At 42.3% G+C, this 15,553-nt stretch overlaps 4 long non-coding RNA genes across 4 annotated transcripts; 1 reads left to right on the top strand and 3 right to left on the bottom strand.

The window, feature by feature from the left end:
• Positions 1–1,042: 1,042 nt before the first annotated feature.
• On the bottom strand, positions 1,043–2,166 carry LOC128420872 (uncharacterized). The gene is made up of 2 exons (XR_008332155.1): positions 1,865–2,166; positions 1,043–1,300 (listed from the first exon to the last, which is right to left on the bottom strand). It is a non-coding gene; the product is annotated as an uncharacterized LOC128420872 (long non-coding RNA).
• Positions 2,167–6,345: 4,179 nt separating this feature from the next.
• LOC128420877 (uncharacterized) lies at positions 6,346–8,500 on the bottom strand. Its single transcript, XR_008332160.1, has 3 exons — positions 8,482–8,500; positions 7,607–7,863; positions 6,346–6,508 (listed from the first exon to the last, which is right to left on the bottom strand). It is a non-coding gene; the product is annotated as an uncharacterized LOC128420877 (long non-coding RNA).
• A 2,552-nt stretch (positions 8,501–11,052) lies between these two features.
• LOC128420874 (uncharacterized) lies at positions 11,053–12,655 on the bottom strand. Its single transcript, XR_008332157.1, has 2 exons — positions 11,442–12,655; positions 11,053–11,272 (listed from the first exon to the last, which is right to left on the bottom strand). It is a non-coding gene; the product is annotated as an uncharacterized LOC128420874 (long non-coding RNA).
• A 252-nt stretch (positions 12,656–12,907) lies between these two features.
• LOC128420873 (uncharacterized) lies at positions 12,908–15,127 on the top strand. The gene is made up of 2 exons (XR_008332156.1): positions 12,908–14,689; positions 14,906–15,127. It is a non-coding gene; the product is annotated as an uncharacterized LOC128420873 (long non-coding RNA).
• Positions 15,128–15,553: the final 426 nt, after the last annotated feature.

Raw genomic sequence — 15,553 nt, 5'->3', positions numbered from 1 at the left:
TTGTGTGAGTAGTCTCAGTTCAGAAAAACATTTTAAGACCAATGTATAAACCCCTCACAAATACTTTGCAATGGAAACTCTGAGAGATTGCCATGTCCTCACCAATGAACTTTTCTCTGTGTACCACATACTAGTTACGCCCATTGGCTGGAGCCATTACTGGCTTATTGCTGAAATTTCAGGCTGATTGAAGAAGGTGCCAATCATAACAGAATGGAGTGAAGGGGGAACACAGGAGGAAGGACTGCGTTTGTAACAATGGCCCATGTGTATATGAAACATTCAGAGAACAACACGAGAGCTTAAATCTCTTTGAAATCAATGGAAATGAAATCTATCCTGCGTACATAGTCAACACTTATTTCAGTTAAACCTATCATACATTTCAAAGGCAGGCACACTCGTCTTTGACTTCCTTTACACATAACCATGCATCTGCAGATGGATTCATATATTCCTTACGTGAACTCCTCTTTGCACAGTGTGATGTTTTACAAAATGCTCGATGTTATCAGGAATGAATGACAAATCCAAAATATTTTGCCTTCAACCATTTTGCAAATGCTCCTATACTGCCTATACTTGGCAGTGGCTGGCATTTCCTATATCTCAGATATGGTACTACAAAATTGTTTTTATATGTCCTTTAGGTTAGTGCTTTTAGCTCACTTCGTTTGCCTGCTTATCTTCACCACAGCTCAGCAAATTAGGGGTCACTTGACTGTGAGAAGACAGTGCAAAAGATGACAGAGGTGAAGTTTGAACAAAACTGCATATCCAACATTGTATATACTGGAAGACATGTTGGAAAACCAGAGCGTTGCCAGAATCCATGGTGAAGTGAGATGCAAATCCTCATTTTCACATGATGCATTAGGGAAATGTGAATGTGTGTTTCTTGTAGCCTTCCTTGCTTACATGGCTGGCACACTTTTATTCCTCTACTTTTCCGTTTAAGCACATTTCATAATAATGTTTAATGGAGCCATTAAACCAAACATATAGAACGATACATCAGAGATCAAAGAGAGTGAAACCGAAGTGAACTGCATGTTCATGAGTTTACTGACAAACAGGCAGGTCTAGCATTGCTGCTGTAATAGGCCGGCTCCTGAATCTTGAAGTCTTCCCTGAGCTCATTGGTGGCTCCTTTGAAGGACTTCCTTATCATGGAAGATGTCTGGTGGTTGAGTCACTGGTACCAAACATGGGTTTTCTGAACAGGACAGTTGGGGAAGCACTAGAAATTACTTTTTCCCTCCTTTCCAGTAGTAGTATGTGGCACAGACCCGTACGTAACCTGTCCAAAATAAAACAAAAACCCATTACTCTTGTTTTTTAAAGCTTTTTATTGAGTTTTACAATTTAACAATCAAGCCAACAACATAATGTGACAATTATCATATAAAGGGGGGGGACCCTCCCCATGACTCCCCTCAGTTTCCCCTTCTGGTTCTTTAAATATTTACTACTTCTGCTTAAATTATTATCTTTTGTGATCTTATGCCTAAATGCTCTTTTCAAAAAACAACCCATTACTCTTGTAAAGCCTAGTTCTTTCCAGTGGCGTAGCGTGGGTTGTCAGCACCCGGGGCAAGGCAAGTAATTTGTGCCCCCTAACCCGTGGATTTGCACCCCCTAACCCGTGGATTTGTGCCCCCAACCCGTGGATTTGCACCCCCTAACCCTAACCCCCAGATGTTGCGCCCGGTGCGGCCGGCCCCCCCTTCACCCCCCACGCTACGCCACTGGTTCTTTCATAAGGAGAGAATAACCTACTTTTATCCTCCAACCATGTGGATGATTTGACAAACCTTAGATGCCCAGCCATACTAATATAAAACATAGTAAATGTTATGTTTACCTTTCTTCTTCTTTAGTGGAACATCATAGAGAACCCTGCACCTTTTGTTCCTTCTGCTTGGAGGAACTTTTGGTTGAGCCCCCTTGCAAGAAGAAGATGAGCTTCTGCATCTTGACATCTTAATCGTTCTTTCAAGATTCCAGGAGCACAGGCATTATCTCTTGGCTTGTACAGCCGAGATAATTGCTCTGATGTTTTGTGAGTTTCTGAAGCAATTGTGCCTGAGCTACTCCTTTTATAACATCTGTAACAATATCACATAGTGACCCTTTGTCTGCTGAAATGTAACCATATATAGTAACTGCCAGGTAGTCATGGGGAAACAATTGTAACTAGCTTTATTTTGTAGTTTTTCAATGGAACAGGCCTCCTGTCTCCATAGAGGAGGTGGGGAAACTAATTGCCCAACTGAAAAACAACAAAGCCCCGGGCATAGACCACATTCCAGCAGAGCTCATGAAGAACAATATCAGTTGGTGGGCTCCTATAATGGCATCAATATTTACATACATCGATTCAACAGGCATAATACCTGGTTGCTGGACAGAGGCAGTAATTATTCCAATCTATAAAAAGGGCCCTATGGCAGATCCAGCGAGCTATAGACCCATTAGCCTCCTTACTATCCCCAGCAAACTGTATGCCAAACACCTCCACATCAAACTAATTGACTGGATGGAAACTGAGGCAGTTCTGGCAGAGGAGCAAGCCGGTTTCAGACAGGGCAGAATAACAATAGACCATTGCTTCGTATTAGCACACCTCATTGACAAATACATCAATAAAACACGTGGGATTCTATACGCAGCATTTATTGACCTGAAGGCGGCCTTTGACTCGATCTCACGAGTCAAACTTTGGGCTAAACTCAATGCTACCAACATTGACAAAAGATTACTTTTCTTGATAAAAAGCCTATATAAAGACTCCAAGTTATATGTAAGAACCTCAGTAAATGGGCAACTAATTGGCCCTGTACCAGCCACCAAAGGAGTCAAGCAGGGCTGTATTTTAGCCCCGGCCCTATTCAACTTATATATAAATGACATGGTCAAATACCTAACATCCCCGGAGTTTCATGCCCCCAAATTGGCCGAAAAATCAATTTCAGCGCCCCTCTATGTGGACGACGTGGTTCTCTTATCACGAACTAAAGTAGGCCTCAAAAGGCTACTAAGAGAATTCTCAGCCTACTGCAGGAGAGATCAACTGGTGGTTAATCACCAAAAAACCAAAGTCATGGTCTTCGCTAGGAGACACAGATATCACAGATGGGAGATGGACAATCAGCCAATAGAACAGGTCAAAATTTTCAAATACCTCGGAGTAGTTTTCCAGTCAACAGGAGCCTGGGAGGCCCATCATAAATATGCTAGGGAAAAAGCATCTCAAAGCGCCAAAATACTGTCTCGCTTTTACTTTACGAAGGGGGGCAGACATATCCCAGCAGCTCTGGAGGTCTTTCAAGCAAAACCCTTGGCGCAATTACTCTACGGGGCCCAAATCTGGACGGGAAATCATTGCCGCACACTTGAAACGGTCCAGTCTAAATTTTTAAGACAGATTCTTGCCGTTCCACCATGCGTACCAAATGCGGCCCTACGGCTGGAGACTGGCCTCCTCTCCGTCGAAACCCGGACCTGGCTAAGAACATTCAACTATTGGCTTCGCTTAAACTTAAACCCATCTGGACTACTACCTCTAGTAGCACAAGATGCTCATAGAAGTCGGTGGTCCAAAGTAGTGCATCAAAAACTACTTACATGTGGCCTCCAAGCACAGCATCTCCTGAAAATGGGTCTACCCAAGGCAAAAACCGTTATTGACCAGCGCATGAAGGATATTGAGCAACAGAATAATCTGGCCTATATTAAGAAATTTAGTGCTTGGTACACTTATCTGCCCCCCTCCCACTTTGATTTTTGGGCACCTTATTTGTCTACCTTAACTATTCCAAAACTTAGGCGGGCCTTTACACTGGCCAGACTAAATATGTTACCATCAGCTGTTCTTGAAGGTAGATATCAAAAAATTTCATTCGAGAACCGGCTCTGCCCCTGTGGAGCTGGTTACGTAGAGACCGTGTCACACGTTCTCTTGTCCTGCTCCCTATATAAAGATCTCAGGGACGAGACCATCACGCCGCTACTATCTGCCATCCCGGGCCGCTCTTGTGAAGCCAAATTGTTCTCACTCCTAGCCGACCAGAACAGCTCGACAACAGAGAAGGTTGCCAAATTTATCGAGAGAGCAATGAGACTGAGAGCTGCTATCTGAATGACATCAGTGCCGTCACCTGGATTCCTCGCCTAGGATCTTATTATTATTATCATTACCCCTGCCAAGTTTTAAGTACTGAGATTATTTTATGATAACTATTTCCGTAATGTATTTTTGTTTTTGTCTGTCCTTTGATGCTATGGCCTGTTGGCTATGCAAATAAAGTCTATTCTATTGTTCTATTCTATTCAATGAAACAGCATTTCATCAATTTTTGTTTCAACAGTTCAAAGTCCAGTAATTATTAAATAGGGCAAAGATCAGTATGTGGAATTAGGATGGCAAACTAAAATTTTAAATTTTGACAGATGGTGCTGGAGAGTTTGTATTTAAGAGGCAAATACATTATTTTTCAAGGACAAAGATACTTGTGAGCCTATCAGCATCTGATTTCTTGAATGGTCAATTGAATGGCAAATTCAAAAAGAGTGTTGTGAATATGGTCGTTCTACTAAGGCTTTCGACACTGTAAATCATAATGCCCTGTGGACTGTCTACTTTATTTACTAAAATGTATTCCATATTCCGTTCCATAAATTCCATACAAAACATGCTCATTCATACTGAAAACAGTGGCAGTGCTGTTTATGTTATGTAGTTGCAGAACCTATATCTGTGGCATTGACAGGTAGGCAATAGGCTGCAACAATAAATGACTTCCCTTGTTATGAAAATCCATTCCCCTCCCACCCTTTCTCAGTGATCGAGATTATTTTTGAAATTGGGACTAGAGGTTAAACTACCTAGGATTTCTTTTAGGCTATATGTTAAAAATCTGCTTTGGGAATTCCTGAAATACTGGATATCAGTATGATGATGCTACAACTGAAATACATTTTCATTTTTGAAATACTACTTGATTTTTGAAACATTTCATAATTCTATTATTTCATTAAATTCATTTTAGAAACCCTCAACGTTGTTACAATGTATATACTCTTGCCTGAGAGTAAGCCCCACTGAATTCAGTAGAACTTCTAAGTACACATGTGTAGCATGGCATTTCTGGACTGCAATCTTAGACACATGTAGAGAACTATAGAGTGCAATCCTCCTAAGCATGTTACTTGGAAGTAATTCCCAATGAATTCAGTGTGACTTACCCTCCTGTACGTGGCTTTAGGATTGCAGTCTGTCCCCCAAACTACTGTTTCTTCACATGCACATGTATTCTGTTATACACCCCCCCTCCTTAACTTGGGGATGTGTATTCCCGTCCAAATAGCCTTTCTTCTTCAAAACACTTAAGAGTGATCTCAGATGACTTCCTAATAAAACAAAGGGGGCAACCATTCTCCACCTTCTTCATCCCACTCTTCAGGAATATTAACATTGTTTTGTTAAATTCCAGACTGCGATCAAACTTGGTTAAGGCAAAACTCATATTAAGAAGAATTTAAGAAGTGCTATGCGGAATCAGACCAGAGATCAGTCTAGCATTCTGTCCCCAGTGGGCAGTCAGATGCCTACGGAAAGCTCATGAGCACAATGGCACCATCCCATTCATGTTCCCCAGAAATTGCCATTTAGGAGGACACTGTCTCTGATACTGCAAGGCGTGTATAACCATAATGACTAGAAGCCATTGTTAGCCTTATCCTTCATGACTTGGTCACTAATCTCCTTTCAAAGCCACCCACATTGGTGGTCATCACCATCTTGTAGTAGAAAATTCCATATTTAAACGGTGTGTTGTGCAAAGAAGTGTTTCCTTTTGTCCATCTGGAATTTCCCACCCTTCGGTTTAAGTGAACAACACCCAGTTTATAATCTGAGATGGGGGGGAATCTCTCTGTCCAGTTTCTCCACACACCATGCGTAATTTTATTATCCTGTCTCCCCGTTCCTTGCCCATATTTATAAACTCAGAAACCCCAGAAACAGTAGTCTTTCCTCATGGAAAAAATTGATCCAGCACCCTTTTCTGCAGTGGCGTAGCATGGGGGGTGCAGGGGGGGCCGGCCGCACCGGGTGCAAAATCTGGGGTTAGGGCAAATCCACGGGTTAGGGGGCGCAAATCCATGGGTTAGGGGGTGCAAATCCACGGGTTAGGGGGCGCAAATTACTTGCCTTGCCCCGGGTGCTGACAACCCACGCTACGCCACTGCTTTTCTGCACCTTTCTCAACATCCCTTTGGATAGTCCCACCTGCATCTCACAATAGTATGGTTCATAAGAAGACAAAAAGAAGCCCAAGTGCCATTCAAATGGTTTATTGAGTGCAGCGCATGCTTCCAGCAGCCTGGTGCTTCATCCTGGTTTCTGGCACGGTCTTTTCCTTCGTTTGCAGCAGTTATCTCACTACAGAAAGTGACCCAGGCTAGACTGCAGCTGAGGCTCTCCGGTAATGGGACTGGCGTCTGCCTGTAGACAGAAAGAGGGAAAATAGAAATAAATGTGGGCAAAGGGATCGAACAAAGCTCCAGATTATCTTTATTTCTCCCCATAAAAGACTTGTGCCACCACACCGCCAGTTCATTTGATTTCATAATGATGATATTGTTGCTCCTCAAGTAGTGCCAGCTCAAGAATTGTGGGACTTGCTATGGCTTACAATGTGTGCAATAGAAAACTTCAGCAAATGATATGCTGTGAGTTGAATCACATGACCATTCACCAGCTAATGAAGAAGAGATCTATGTGGGTCTCATATTCTTACATAAGGACTCACCTGTCCTGTCACATGGTGCCAGGTCTGGAACGGAGCACCTCTTGTTTCCTCCTCGGATGATTAATCCTTAGAGGTTTAGCAAGTCGTATAAAATACCTTTGGAACGTTACATTGTGAGCGGTTTTTACGCGGAGGATATTTTAGGGTTCAGTAGAGGCATGATGGGTGCAGGGAGAGAAACTTCATGGCGGTCAAAAGCCTGTTCTTGGCAAAACTTAAGCCCTATTTGGGTATTCAGTCTCCTCACATGTAAGAAGACATATGAGGACAAGTGGTGTGTGTTTGTGTGTGTGTGTTTGTAACCCTCAAAGAAGAGGGAAGCCTCTCTATTCATGGAGCCACCCCACACAATTTAAAACTCTGAGTGTGCAGTAGGGAAGCTTGGATGCTCAAATAGAATTTAATTTGTAAGAAAACTGGCATCCTTTCCAAGTGTTTCTAATGGATACTGTTCATTCATATATACATCAATGACCTGTCATAACTAAAGTAGCTGGTTAATTTCAAAGGAGAGAAATTCAACTAACTTAGCTGAATTTGTTCTTTTTATTATATAGTGTTTTGTGCATAACTTGTAAGAAAAGGGTCTCTAAGGTGAATTTTTTTGGGGGGGATGTCGGCATCAGATGAATAAAACAAATAAGTGACATGCTTCTGAGAAATAATTGTGTTTAATGCAAAGTGGCCTAATTGCTTCCTCACTCTCAATGCTACCTCTGGAGATTTTTAACCCTCAATGTTAATCTTACTGGATGCTTCAGAAACCCCCAGTTTAGTAATGTTTTAAAAACCTGCTCTCATCTGCCTCGGGAGTCTTCGAGCAGCCAGTTTCCTGCTACGCTGTTGTCTCCTAAGGCGAATCATTCTTCGCCTATTTCTGCTCTGCTGTTGCCGCGACATCATGTCTTTTCAGGTTTTCAGCCTCAGGCAGAGCTGCGAATTCAGTTGGTCATCCTCTGTTATGGTGGTTGATGTCACTCTGGCCAAGCAAATGAAATTAATTTCAACAGGCCCTTGGGTGGGTGGTCATTCTGCCTTTACAGTATTACTATAATGAATCACAATATATCGCAATTTGATCATTGACATGTTCCAGGTAAAATACAGGTAATGGAATCAAGAACTCCCAATTAACTGCTGTGCTATAAAGAGTGCCTTATAATTTGATATCAGTGATATCCATCGCAGGATTCAGAACCATTTTCCATTAAGTACAAAAATACAATCCAAACTGCCTGACACAGCAGGAAATGGGGGTTGTTTAATGCTTGCTCACTGCATCGTTGTTCTGATATTCATTTTATTTCTATTTGAAGCATTTATAAACCACTTATTAATAAGAAAAATATCTAAGCAGTGATATAAATTACCTATACAAACTGTTATTTACAGGGGCGGGGGAGGCACATAAGAAGCTGTTTTGCCTGGAAAACAAATGATTACATTCAACTAAAGTCCTACTAAAGTAGACCCACTGAATTTAATAAACCTGTCAGTAATGTCGCTTAACTTCAGTAGGTCTACTCTGAGTAGGACTAGCACTGAATGCCAATCAAACAAAATGGCAGGACAGCTGATCATACCTTTCTCAGTGTCTGTTTTGACCCTCAGATATCTTTCAAAGATATTTGATACTTAAAGCGAGGTGTTATTTGATAGAGCTTACCTGGACACCAGGTACTGCACAAATGATAGTTGTGTGAGCATCCTGGTGACTGGTTATGCCAGGAAACCAGTGACATCACAAAAGATGTACATTGTGACTTCGGTAATCCAGATACAAACCAATTCTCCTAAGAGTGATTTTTTTAAAAATTTTGCATTAACTTTGTTTTTTTGCGTGGGCGAAATGTGCTGTTACAACTGAGTTATTTTAGCATTTCGAGACTGTATCCTCTAGCTCTCTCACAACACCCCAAGGGCAGTTCAGGAAATAAAAAAAGAAATTATGTATGTATGTATGTATGTATGTATGTATGTATGTATTATTTAATTTCTACACCACCCTATACCCAAAGGTCTCAGGGTGGTTCACATAAAATATCAAATACATAAAATTAAAACAAAACCTACAACCCAATAAAAAACCCCAAAAGAGCCAGCATTTTTAAAAAGGGTATAGGATGTAAATCAAGTCCGACAAAGGCCTGGTTGAAAAGGAACATTTTTGCCCGGTGCCAAAGGTGTATAGTGAAGGCGCCAGGCAAACTTCCCTGGGGAGAGCATTCCACAGGTGGGGAGCCACTGCAGAGAAGCCCATTCTTGTGTTTCCACCCTCCTGACCTCTTGCAGAATGTAAACTGCCACAATGAAACAAGGCTTTAACAATTTAGATGACAACTCACAACTGCACATAAAAACCCAACTATGTAAAGATACCCTAAATGACAGCTGTGGAAGGTAAATACCAAAATCCAAACTCCTTCAACCAGCATTGAATGCTTTTCTAATGGCTGTCACAATGGGAGAAAAACAGAGAGATGGAATATGAAGCCAGTGAAACCACTTTCCAGAGCATGGGTATCACAGCAAAAAAGAGATTGTCTTCTCCTCTGTAGCAGGTAGGACTCGGGGCAACATCCCCCCTGCAGATGGAGCAAATGAAATAAAGATATGGAAGAAGGCACCCTTAAAAATCCAGGAGCATAGTGAACCTGTGGCCATTCAGATGTTGTTGGACTCCCCTCATGCTGAACCTTTAGCGGTGTTGCATGGGGCTGTTGGGAGCTGGGGTCCAGCAGCATCAGAAGGGCCAAAGGTTTCCAATCTCTAGCCTATTCTTATAAGTAGCCTGTGTGATTGAGCCAAAAGTACAAATAATATTTTCCCTATAGTGCTCTTTTGCTGGAAGGCAAGCTTCTGAATTGCCTTTGAAGGCTACCCAGTGCTCTTTTTTAAAAGGGGGTACTCAAGGGTACACAGTACCGGCACCTGAGGCCACCCCATATAGTAGTACATATACAAGCTTAGCTAAGCATGAATAACCGAGGCCAATTCCCTACTGGAGAACAACAGGAGCAGTTGACTCACCATCCTAAACGAAGAAGAGGCATCCCTAGCTGCTGCTACCACCTGAGAATTCAGCAGCAAAGCAGGAACCAGGAGAATCCCAGAATGGCATACCTTGTCCCTTATGCAGAGCATAAACCCCACCCAGTACAGGTAATGCCAACAGCTTGCCAGATCTAGACTGGCCTAACATCTTAACCTCCATCTTGTCTAGATTAAACTTCAGCTACTGTGAATTAAACTTCAACCCACAACAAGGCATTCATTCAAGGCATGAAGGACACATCTCACAGCCCTTCAGATTTGTTGAAAATGAAAATAGGACTTGTATCATCAGCGTATTGATGATACCACACTCCAAAGTGATGGCTCGTATTTTCCAGTAGTAGGGTCAAGTGAGTGAGGGAGCAGGAAGGGAAGAGGCTAACATATTGGACAATTTTCTGGTAAACTACTGACAGACGATATAAAAGGAAGGAGGTATGCAAACACAAATAATGAAGGATTCTTGGTGGAAAAAGCCAGCTTTCTGTGGTTGGCTCCCACTCATCTCTCCCCCCCCCCCACTTCCTGTTAACAATTCAGTTCTGGTCTGTATGTCAAAGCTTCTAGTAATGTCACATCCCCAAGGTGCTGATGTAAGAGATCAGGCCTGCTCTTCTTTGCTTCTGACCTTTGCAGTCCAAACAGGTGAGGTGTTTCATCCAAGCCAGGAGGATTATAAAGAATATGTAGTCTACACAGCTGGCTTATATTGTGAAACAGCATATTCTCTCAGGGCAGGGGGTGATTTTGCTGTAAGCACTTCCCATGCTTGAAGTTTTTCCATATAGCAGCAAACCAGGAGTTGAGGAAGTTGTTTTCTAAGCATGATTTAGAACTCCTCCAGATGACCTGTTTTATTAAGAATTTGTCCTGATTTGCTTGCTCAAAGCTAACGCTGTGGCAAGTCTTTGAAACAAAATTCTGATTGGTTTGTGGGGCAGTCATGTGCCCAGACACTGCACCACCAACCACCCCATCACACATATAATAACTAGACAAAACAGGCTTTGACACAATCCACAACTCTCAAACTAAGAGTTCCTAAACTTTTTATTAAGTTCCTTTTACTGAGCTTCTCCCACTCACGATATCCACTTATGGCAACCTAGCAATTCACCCGCCAACTTCATTGAGGAGTTGCCACCTATCCCCAGTTAAGAAATCACATGAGAAACCACAGAAATGAAATTTTAGCATTTTATTGACAGGTGGCATTGTTCAATTTGTTGCAGGCTCCTTGAATCTCAGGAAGTTATCCTGGGTATTTCTCATGAAAGATTGTTGTGTTCATTTTGTTAGACAAAGGTTTTGGTGAGTCAGATGGTTGAAATCAAGGGCACAGAACACCATGAAGATGAAAAGAGTTTAGTGTCTTCTTCTTCGCCCCTTCTTGCGACCACGACCTGTACCGGAAAAGAACAAACACCACCACCAGTTATTAAATGTAACCAAGTTGAGCTGTAGTAAATAGCGATAAAATACATTTACTTCCTACCAAACTCAAGAGCGCAATCTTATGTGAGTATACATAGGAGCCATATGGCATAGAAGTCTTAAATTTAAGCATCTTACCTTTCCTTTTGCCCTGGCGTCTTTTTCGTCTCTTTCCAGAGCCACCCGCATGGCTGGCCTTTTGCCTCATTTGACGGAAGCGGGTCAGGCTCCGGCTCCGGCTGCGTTTGATTCGGGCCATTTGATGTTTCTTTCTTCTCTCAAGCTCTTAGCAGTGGTGGCATAACCTGCACTTGGGAGCCTGAGGTTCAGGGTGGCGGGCTTTGCCTTTTTATAGGCAGCCTCAAAGCCACAACAAATGATGATCCTGCCTAACTCATCTGTGATGAAATACAGTGGGCAGGAGCCTTGCGCGACAAGGCTGCTATGCCTCAGTTTGTTAATTTAAAACAATTTTAACTCAGCTTCCCAAGCTGGAGAAGAACCCCTAAGCCAATACTGTACAATGACAATGATATCCAAGGGTGGAAGGGGAAAACATCCCATAAAATCCGGAGTCAAGCAGCTAACCGCAAAAGTGTCATTGAAAAACACAACAGACCAGAAAGTGATTTTGAATAACTTCAAAATCAAGTAGCAAGAGGGTCACAATTAGAGCCCAAAGAGCTTCCTGAGAAGCAAGGTGCTAACACTCCGATAAAAGACCTCCAGAGAGGGACTAAGGTCAGACACCCTAAGCACAGTCACTGAGAAGGATGCTTCCCTGGTCCAAGGATACATGCTTCAGATATGAGTAGAACAGACAAGAGAGTGTGCACGGATTATCTTAATGAGCCGGTGGACTTAAGTAGGAGGAGGTCCTAAAGCACAGAAGGCTTCAAAGGTCATAACCAGCACTTGAAATTGGGCCCAGAAGCAAAGCATAAGCCAGTGAAGAGGAGTCACATGTTCCCAATGTACAACTCCAGGTAACAATCTGTCCACCTCTTCTGAATCACCTGAAATTTCCCAGTGTTCTTCAAAGACTGAGTGAATCCAAGCATATGATATTCTTGGAGGGAAGGTAATGCCCCACATTATAGCTCAATACTATTTTTCAAATCCGGCAGAAAAAGAGTTTTCACCTTTTATAAATGATGGCTTTGTGAAATATAGAATATGAGTTTGCTTCTCCCCGTGGAATGAATTTTGCTAGGCTTCTCAGCTGGCTTACTAACATAAGTAGCTTTCTTCAGAAAACATTACTTGTCTCACAAACTTTAAGCCTTGTTACGTCAAAAGCTAATGGCTGGCGGTGCTCCTATAAATTAGTGCACATGTAGAGTCTTCCATGATTTGACAAGAGGCTCATCCAATGCCATTATGCAAAGAAGGATATTTGTTGAACTAAAACTGGAGATGAACTTTAAGGGCACAGGGTGATAGGAATTGGTCTAAATTTCCCCCCTCCTAATAGGGTGTGTGCACACAGAGTACACTAGCTTCCCTTCACACACCCACACACCCCATGCATGGCATGATTACCACGATTAATATTCTGTGCAGAAATGTGTGGTGAAATGTTTTTTATCAGTTATGCCGGTGAAGTCTGCAAAGAATGGGCCTGCGCTGTGAATTTTCACTGCTTGTAGTACTCATTTGTATTCAAAGCGAGACACCCTACCTTGAAATACTTGCTTGAGTTGCAATTAAAAATGAGACATATTTTGCCCTGCTGATAAGCATGTTTCCCCATTCTTCAGACTAGGCTGCTGCTGGTGCATACTCAGAACCTGAGTACTTAAACTTCTGTGGTTGCTTTCCTGGTAGCTGAATTTTAGTTTATGGGGGTCCACTAACAGTGATTCCCACAAAGTCCACTGGGCAGTGATATGAGGGATTAGGCGGTCCTTGAGGGATCCTGGACCCCAATTCTCAAGGCCTTGTAAGTTAATATAAGAACCTTGAATCTGGCTGTGTGTGTTGGCATCGCCAGGCAAGTAGAGCAGGTGTAACTCACATTTTCTGGTTATGCCCTAAAATAAAAATATTTTGGAAAAAGGTGGTTATCTTTCAGCCAGAGGGCCAGATCCAGAAGTGGCCAGCCCTCTGTGGATCACACTGGGCAGTCAATTACCTGAGATCATATGATTTCACGCACAGGAAAGGTAAAGCTGCAGCTGTAAAGAAACATTTGCAGAGTGTGCTGTTTGCACTTGGCAGCTTTCTCTGCTGTGCTATTTTCAGGAGGGATCAGATCAAAAGGATCAGGAGCTCCTGTATCTGGTCCCTGCCAAAAGCAGCATGGTGGGTTAAGGTGCCAGATTCAAGAAGTGCCAAAGGTACAGCCGTGGATGCAAATGAACCATCAGGAGTGCTCCTGACTACTCAGGACACAGAAAAAGAACAAGTGGAAGTTTGACAAAAGCAGTGGCCCAAGGTAAGTCGTCAAATTCAAACAGTGCAAAATTCTAGCTGCGGCTGAATTCATCATTATTTGCACATGTAGCTTTATCAGTCTTGCACCTGACATCCTATAGACATCAGGTGTTGGTCAGGTGAGCGTGGCTTGGCCTACCACAGACATCGAAGAAATGAACGGTTAGAGGCTTCCATTGGATTTCTCGGTGATCTTGTTTGGAAGTATGAAAGATAAAACCTTGAGGAACGACCAAGATATTATTGTTTATTATCAGTTGCAACAACCAGTGTTAGTAATAACTGGAAGAAAAAGGGAAACACAAAAATGTTTCAATGGTTACTAAGCACATGGGTTATATTCAGCATAATAAAACACTGGTTTTGTTATGATATGGAAGAACATACTAAATTTTTGAAGAACTGAATTTCTCGTGTTCTGGAAAGTGAAACTTCATGCTAGAATGCCAAGCTTACGAGGTGTTGGGTGCAATTTAAGTACAATAAGATGGGTGTTTGGGATGAGAGAATGAATGCATGAGGTAAGGTGATGAACCAATTAATAATAATAATAATGATAATAATAATAATACATGCTGAAGTTTGTTATTAGATGCTGAATTGTGTTATATGCTAGTTTTAAAGTTAGTTTATTAGCCTGTCCCATATATGGTGATTTCTTAAGACACAGAGGTTGCCATATCAACTATATGAGCTCATAATCACCAGATCCTATAAGTAAAAGTGCAGCAGGTAGCATCATTTCACAAATTCAAGTACCATCTTTGGAGACAGATTGTGCTGGCTTCGCGGAATGACATGCTCCTCTTGATCCTCTACTAGACTTTTAACATCACCAAAACCCCAGAAAATGACGCGATGTGGCTGCAGGCCTCCCTATCGCAGAAGACGTAAAAGAGGGGGGTTGGCAGGTCAGAGAGGAGGAAGAAGGGGAAAGAAAGGGAGACGAGGTAAAGCAATGATCCTCATGGCATTGTTAACAAATGAACCAAAAAAAGCAGCAATTCTTTGTGGTCTAGGGAAACATGCATTAGAATGAGGGCAGAGTGGCCAGTTTTGGGTCCCGCCAATGCCTTGCTTGAGTGCATGATGTAGATGTTTAAAAAGAAGTGTTTGCAGGTGGGGGGGAGAAACTCAAACAATATTTTGCACTTTTGTTTCCGCAGTGTCGGTAGCGCACACAGTGTACTACTACAGGAAAGTCAGATAGAGCTCCGAAGCCCTTCCTTTCTATCATCCAGCATTTCCAGAAATGTCAGGCAACATCACCAAGATTTCTGCCTCATGAATGAACCACAGTTCCAGCAAAGCCAGGCCGACTGATGTTCTGAGATGCTGATGCCCTCCAAAGAGGAGCAATGTGTCATTAAACCTGAAGCTGCAACATCTTTCCTGACTGGCCTGGTTCCTTTGCCCTTCTTGATGAATCTTTTCTTGGTGGGAGGGGGCGGGGGGCGCAGAGGGGAACTGGAAAGAGTGTGAATTTCAAAACGACTAATCCTTGGGGAAAGGGTCTGCTGTGGTTTTTCAAATAGCCTCCCAAAATTCGATGTCAGTGTTTATGGTAGCTGGTTAAAATTTACTCAGAGCAGACCTATTGAAATCAATGGATCTGCTCTGAGTATAACTACCATTGAATGCAACTATGTATTAATGTTTTAATAAGATCTCTATTTTTGTAATGGCAACTGGTATACATGATGGCTTGTCTAAACTATTAAATTTGAGAAGGGTCAGCTCAGTATGAGAAAACAGGAGGAACACATGGCATTTTCTCTTTTACCTGTATATTATTTAATTATGAACAATAGGAA

The sequence above is a fragment of the Podarcis raffonei genome, chromosome 9, assembly GCF_027172205.1.
Source record: "Podarcis raffonei isolate rPodRaf1 chromosome 9, rPodRaf1.pri, whole genome shotgun sequence".
In the NCBI taxonomy this organism is placed as follows: Eukaryota; Metazoa; Chordata; class Lepidosauria; order Squamata; family Lacertidae; genus Podarcis; species Podarcis raffonei.
This window is presented reverse-complemented; position numbering and strand designations above follow the sequence as displayed.